The sequence below is a fragment of the Ascaphus truei genome, chromosome 1 (assembly GCF_040206685.1).
Source record: "Ascaphus truei isolate aAscTru1 chromosome 1, aAscTru1.hap1, whole genome shotgun sequence".
In the NCBI taxonomy this organism is placed as follows: domain Eukaryota; kingdom Metazoa; phylum Chordata; class Amphibia; order Anura; family Ascaphidae; genus Ascaphus; species Ascaphus truei.
In genome coordinates, this window is record NC_134483.1 from 48,796,152 (window position 1) to 48,802,428 (window position 6,277).

At 44.8% G+C, this 6,277-nt stretch overlaps 1 long non-coding RNA gene across 1 annotated transcript; it reads right to left on the reverse strand.

Annotated features, from left to right (window-relative positions):
• Nucleotides 1-105: 105 nt before the first annotated feature.
• On the reverse strand, nucleotides 106-5,339 carry LOC142468994 (uncharacterized). Its single transcript, XR_012788932.1, has 5 exons — nucleotides 5,204-5,339; nucleotides 4,413-4,433; nucleotides 4,115-4,151; nucleotides 1,858-1,920; nucleotides 106-322 (listed from the first exon to the last, which is right to left on the reverse strand). It is a non-coding gene; the product is annotated as an uncharacterized LOC142468994 (long non-coding RNA).
• Nucleotides 5,340-6,277: the final 938 nt, after the last annotated feature.

The following is a 6,277-nucleotide window of genomic DNA, read 5'->3' on the forward strand; positions in this document are numbered from 1 at the left end:
CCATTTTTTTTTTTAAATTATTATTTTTTTTAAATATAAAGGGCAGGGCCACACGGGGGCCGGACCAAATCATTTAGCGGGCCTTATGCGGCCCGCGGGCCGGACGTTCCCCACCCCTGCTCTAAAAGAAAGAAACAAAAGATAAGCCATTTCCCACTCATATATTGTCCCCAATTATTTAATCTATATGAAAATCATTGTGATGTCATGCGGTGACCCCTTATAGCAATGTGTTGCTGCGTTGCCGTCACAATGTCAGGTGACGTCCTGCTGTCATGGCAACGTAACACCATCTGACGTCACGAGGCCACGATGAGGGACCCTGCAGGAAGAGATGGTGAAGTAGAAGGTAAGAGAGTTACAGATGTGCCGTGCTCTCCCCCGGCAATCACGTTAATTGTTGTGGGGAAGAGACGGGGCCTCTGTAACCGCGGGGCATGGGGCCTCTGTAACCGTGGGGCATGGGGCCTCTGAAACCTCGGGGCTTTGGGCCTCTGAAACCTCGGGGCTCGGGGCTTCTGTAACCGTGGGGCACGGGGCCTCTGTAACCGCGGGGCACGGGGCCTCTGTAACCGTTGTGCTCGGTGCATCGGCACCGATAGCAACGCCAGCCCTGCTCTAGAGACTCCCAGACCTCCAAAAAAATCATGTTTTCTGGGAACTATGGGGGCTATGCACTAAGCTCAATGGCTTTGCGTTTTGATTTGGCCTAAAAGCAGGTAGGTTAAAAAGTGAGGCCGGGGACGCGATCCACTAAGGCCTTGAGGCCATTTTTTAACGTACCTGCTCAAAATAGCTCAAAACAGCCACAGCGTACGGTTTGCTTTTTTTCGCCCTGCTAGCGTTCTGAACCTCTCCGTTCGCTAGCTGATAGAAAAAAAAGCCGCCTGTAACATTTGCATGGAGATTTGCTATCTCCATGCAAGACTGTTACAGGCGATCGTACACTAAATAAAAACATTTTAATAATAGTGTACATGAGCAGGGGGGTCTCCCGAGCTGAACCGCATTAGTTTCAGGTCCGAGGACCCCCTACTTCAGGAGTTACAGGCCCCGTTATGGGGTGCCGGTATCCCCTGCAGTTTAAAGCTCCCGCGTCACGTGACCGGGTTATTTACATTCTGCAGGGGATACCGGCACCCCATAAAGGGGCCTGTATCTCCTGAACTAGGGGGTCCTCGGACCTGAAACCAATGCGGTTCAGCTCAGGAGACCCCCTGCACATCTACACTAGTATTAAAACACACATAACAATAAACAATAATTCATTACCGTAGCGGCTATACGCTATGGTAATGAAGCAGCATTAATGTATTTTTAATAATAGTGTGCGGGAGCAGGGGGTCCCCTGAGCTGAACCGCATTGATTTCTGCCTCAGAGACCCCCTTCTTCCCGAGTTACAGGCCCCGGTATGGGGCATCGGGTGCCAGTGCCGCCGCCATCTTTATAGCGTCCAAGACGCGACGTGGGCTCTATAAAGATGGCGTCCGCACTGGCACCGATGCCCCAAACCGGGGCCTGTAACTCGGGAAGCAGGGGGTCTCTGAGGCTGAAATCAATGCGGTTCAGCTCAGGGGACCCCCTGCTCCCGCACACTATTAATAAAAATACATTAATGCAGCTTCATTACCTTAGCGGATAGCCGCTAAGGCAATGAAGGGGTTAAGGCACATTAGCATGTTTATTGGGGACAATTGCCCCCAATAAACAACACACATCCCCCCCGCCCCCTAACACATACAGTACTGTAATGGGCAAAATTACTACTGTATTATCCAAATATGGATAATAATGCATTTGCCCATTTTAAATACATATAAATTACAATAAATACAGTCAAAACATTTAACACTTACGTTTTACAGGCACTCACGATGAAGGCCGTCTTCATCCTCATCTTCATTCTGCCCATGCCCATGCTGCAAAACATGCACAACAATTACAACATGCAAAACATGCACAACAATGTAATGTCCCCTAACCCCTTAATCACCATAGCGGTTATTAACCGCTACAGTCATTAAGGGGTTAACCCACCCTCACCCACCCTCACCCACCACTCGGGAGGCCTACATACCCTCCCACTCTAACCCCCCACCCCGTGAGGCCTAACCATCCTCACCCACTACCCACAAGGGAGGCCTACCCACATACCCTTGGGGCCAATACACTCTCCCCCCCCAACAGCTACAGTACAATAATGTGCCAAATAACTATTATCCAGATATGGATAATATATTATTTGCCCATTATGAAACACATAAAACATCCACAAATCAAAACATGAATTTTTAATCTTAAAACTACCACATTGCATGTTAAAATAAATACAGCAGCCATTGCAAATCTAAAAAAAACCAAAATGCAGCTACACAAATGTCTATGAAATGTCACACAATTGCCTTGTGTGTACATGATGCAATTAATCAGTGCATCATATAACACTATGCAAAATATATGTAACAATAAAATACACTATGAACAATGTCCCCTAACCACCAATGCCATCCTGAAAATCAATTAGAAACTAACCAACATCAATACAATTAGCATCAGTCAATTAATCCATTTCCTCAAACAATTAAAATACAATACAAATCAATTATACAATTCCCTATTCAATTGCTAAAGCCAAAACATTGCCAAAACAATTCTAATTTAAAGTAACCACCATCATTCTAATCTTACTACTATAAAGAAGCCTTTAGCTAAATACAAACTACATTATTCACAACAATGACAAAATAAAGCTGCTGTTTTTACTCTCTTTTACATGTCCTGATGTTATTTGTGCACCTGTTTCTCCTTCGTTTGCTGATTGAATTTGGTTTGAATTCTACGTCAGGAGCTGCACTCATTAAGGATAGTATATCATCTGTGTTACCTTTGATCTGTTGTGATATTATTTGCGCTTGATTTTTATTTTCACATTTGCTTAGCTGCAGTTTGTTTTTTTTATATTTGCAATGGCTGCTGTATTTATTTTAACATGCAATGTTGTGGTTTTAAGATTAAAAATTCATGTTTTGATTTGTGGATGTTTTATGTGTTTCATAATGGGCAAATAATATATTATCCATATCTGGATAATAGTTATTTGGCACATTATTTGGCACATTATTGTACTCTAGCTGTTGGGGGGGGGGGGAGGTGTATTGGCCCCAAGTTTATGTGGGTAGGCCTCCCTTGTGGGTAGTGGGTGAGGGTAGTTAGGCGTCACGGGGTGGAGGGTTAGAGTGGGAGGGTATGTAGGCCTCCCGAGTGGTGGGTGAGGGTGGGTTAACCCCTTAATGATTGTAGCGGTTAATAACCGCTATGGTGATTATGGTGTTAGGGGACATTACATTGGCTATTGTAATTGTTGTGCATGTTTTGCAGCACCGTAGGGGCATGGGCAGAATGAAGATGAGGATGAAGACGGCCTTCATCGTGGGTGCCTGTAAAACGTAAGTGTTAAATGTTTTGACTGTATTTATTGTAATTTATATGTATTTAAAATGGCCAAATGCATTATTATCCATATTTGGATAATAGTAATTTTGGCCATTACTGTATAGTATGTGTTAGGGGGTGTATTTAGTTAGAATGGTTGTTTTTTATTTTTGGAGGTGCAACATTGGTACCGCAGGCCCGCGGGGACCCCGGGACGGCCGTGGGGACCCCCGGACTCCCGCAGGGACCCCCGCACTCCCGCGGGGACCCCCGCTTGGTGAGCCGGGGACCCCCGCGGGGTCAGCCGGGGACACCCGCCGGCCTGCTGTATGGAATTTGCGCATGCAAAAAAAAAAAAAAACAGAATTTTTTCTAAGTCCAGATTTCTTTGCGTCTACTCTGACCAGCCGTGTTCTAATCAACGCAACTTTCGCGTTTGCTACGGTTGCGTTGCTTTGTGCATCCCGCTTAAGGGCAGAATTTCACGCAAACAGGCCTGCGATCGAGCAAAGTTGGACTTAGAAAAAATCCCTGAAAAAAGTCATTTTTAGAGCGCAAAGTGCCTGTTTGCGTTGCTTAGTGCATCGGGTTGAGCCAAAAATCACGATCGAAGAGCACTTTGCGCTCTAAAAGTGACTTAACGGAGCTTAGTGCATAGCCGCCTATTTGACTTTACTGTACCTAATATCTGCCGAAGCAGCTCCAGAGGCAGGAGCACCTGAAAAAGAAAAAAGTGTATTTAAATCTTAACAGCAAGAACTAGTGGTTATAGGAGACCCAAGCAGAGATTCTGCAAAGTGTACCTGCTTTGATGCTAATAGATGCAACATAAAAGTGCCTCTCTGCACCAGTTTTGCTCCAGAACTGATATAAAAATAATAATATATATATATAAATGTATGTGCGGGTGCACAGCGCAGTGTGGCTCAAGTGTGAGTGCATATCTGTGACAGAAGGTGTTAATCATGGTATTATTTACCTTCGCCTGCGAGGTGCTCGCCTGGAGGGGGGAAAGACAAATTGTTAGACACAGCACACACTTTTCTATGTGTAACCTGAGTATATCACCCAAACTGCATTAAACTCAAACACAGAATCTCTGCAGCTAACGGTACAGATGGGCGGAATTTTTTTCAAGTTTGAAATTGTAGTGAAATTTACATTTCTTTGCAAATTAAATTTATTTTGGACAAAGTCGTCGCTTTCACTCTATATAGTTCGATATTTTTTAAAATCTGATTGTGCTTACACTCCATTAAAGGAAAGCAAATGTAACTTTTTTGAAGGTTGCTTCTTTGAGCTTAAAAACAAACAAAAAATTATATATATATATATATATATATATACACAAAATCCTGAGAAAACATGAGCAGAGACATACAGTAGGTGGAATTTAGTACGTTTGTGCTGTTTTTGAACACCGTAGGTTTGCAAAGAATTATACGTTGGTCTGAAAGTTCATGGCCCGCGACACATTCACTTTCCTACCCAGCCCTCCATGCACGGCAATTGGCAGTGGCAGCGAAGTAGAAGGAAAGACTGCTTATGTGGTCGAAATGTTGGTATTGCCATTAAATTAACTTTTTTTGGCAACACTGTGTGCCTGGATGCTTTCCTTCTACTTCGTGATCTCCCTGGGGTAGCACAAGATCTTCCCCATCTCCAAGAGCACCGGCAATTGATCTATATTAGTGTGCCTGTGCTATTACAGTGTGCCTGTGACCCTCTCTGCGTTCATTGGCAGTGGCAGCTTTACTCTATAGAACTCACTGTTCTATTGCAGCCTCCGGAGCTGCCCGACGAATGACGGCTCTTAGATGATGCAGAGCCCGTCTTAAGGGAGAGACCCTTCCAGCCTCCTCCACTTCAACCTCCTCCTCCACCTTCGCCGTCTCCTCCACCTTCGCCGCCGCCTCCTCCGCCTCTGCCTCCTCCTCCTCTGCATCCTCCTCCACCGCCTCCGCCACCTTCTCCTCCTCCAGATCAAAAGAGACCTCCTCCTCTTCTTTCATCTCCTCCTCCTCCTCCTCCTCCATCAACGTGCAGCTATAAATATTGGTAAATTCTACCTTTGATGACGTGCTGGAAGAGACTTCCTCCGCCGAACTACAAAAGAAGCCCAAGACCAATGACAGCGAGTATTATAAATACTTTTAGTCTTCCAGTGCCCATGTTAGCTATCCCAGCAAACTACTCCTTCTTTGCTACCTCTACTTATATCTATCAGTGCCATCTCTAATTCCTCACGAGTTACTGTACATCTCCCCTTTACCACTTGCCAGTAACATATACCTCCTGCCCGATGTCAGTCCTATTACCCCCAGCCTTCTGTCAGAGCTAGGGGCCACCCTATTAAATATTGGGATTGCTGTCTTTCACACATCACACAGAACTGGGTTGAAAGCAGAAATCACTGAATTATGAGAGAATTAACAGAAGAGGTACAACCCTCTCCCAACACCTTAGATTTACAATCCTGTTGGGTTAAGTACTTACCCCCAGCTAGAAATTGTGGATAGCGTTGGGTGGCATGGTATTGGCTCATATATTTGTCTACAAGGAAAGAGAGACCCCCGTGAGTCACTATAATCACACTGACTGCTTTTGAAGCCCCTGCACAATACAGAATATGTGAATGGATGCTGCCAATGGCATACAGTACATTCATTGTATCTCGCTGTGTTTGGCTCTCTGAATCACAGTAGATTGTTAGGTCCCTGGTTCAACAAGTTTATGTAGAAATGTTTCTGCTAGACAAATGAAAGGCAGTGAGAGTATGAAATATAGTGCACCTGTGGTTCCTATGTATGTCTCTTAGAGTGAGAGAGTGAGAGAGTATGGCAG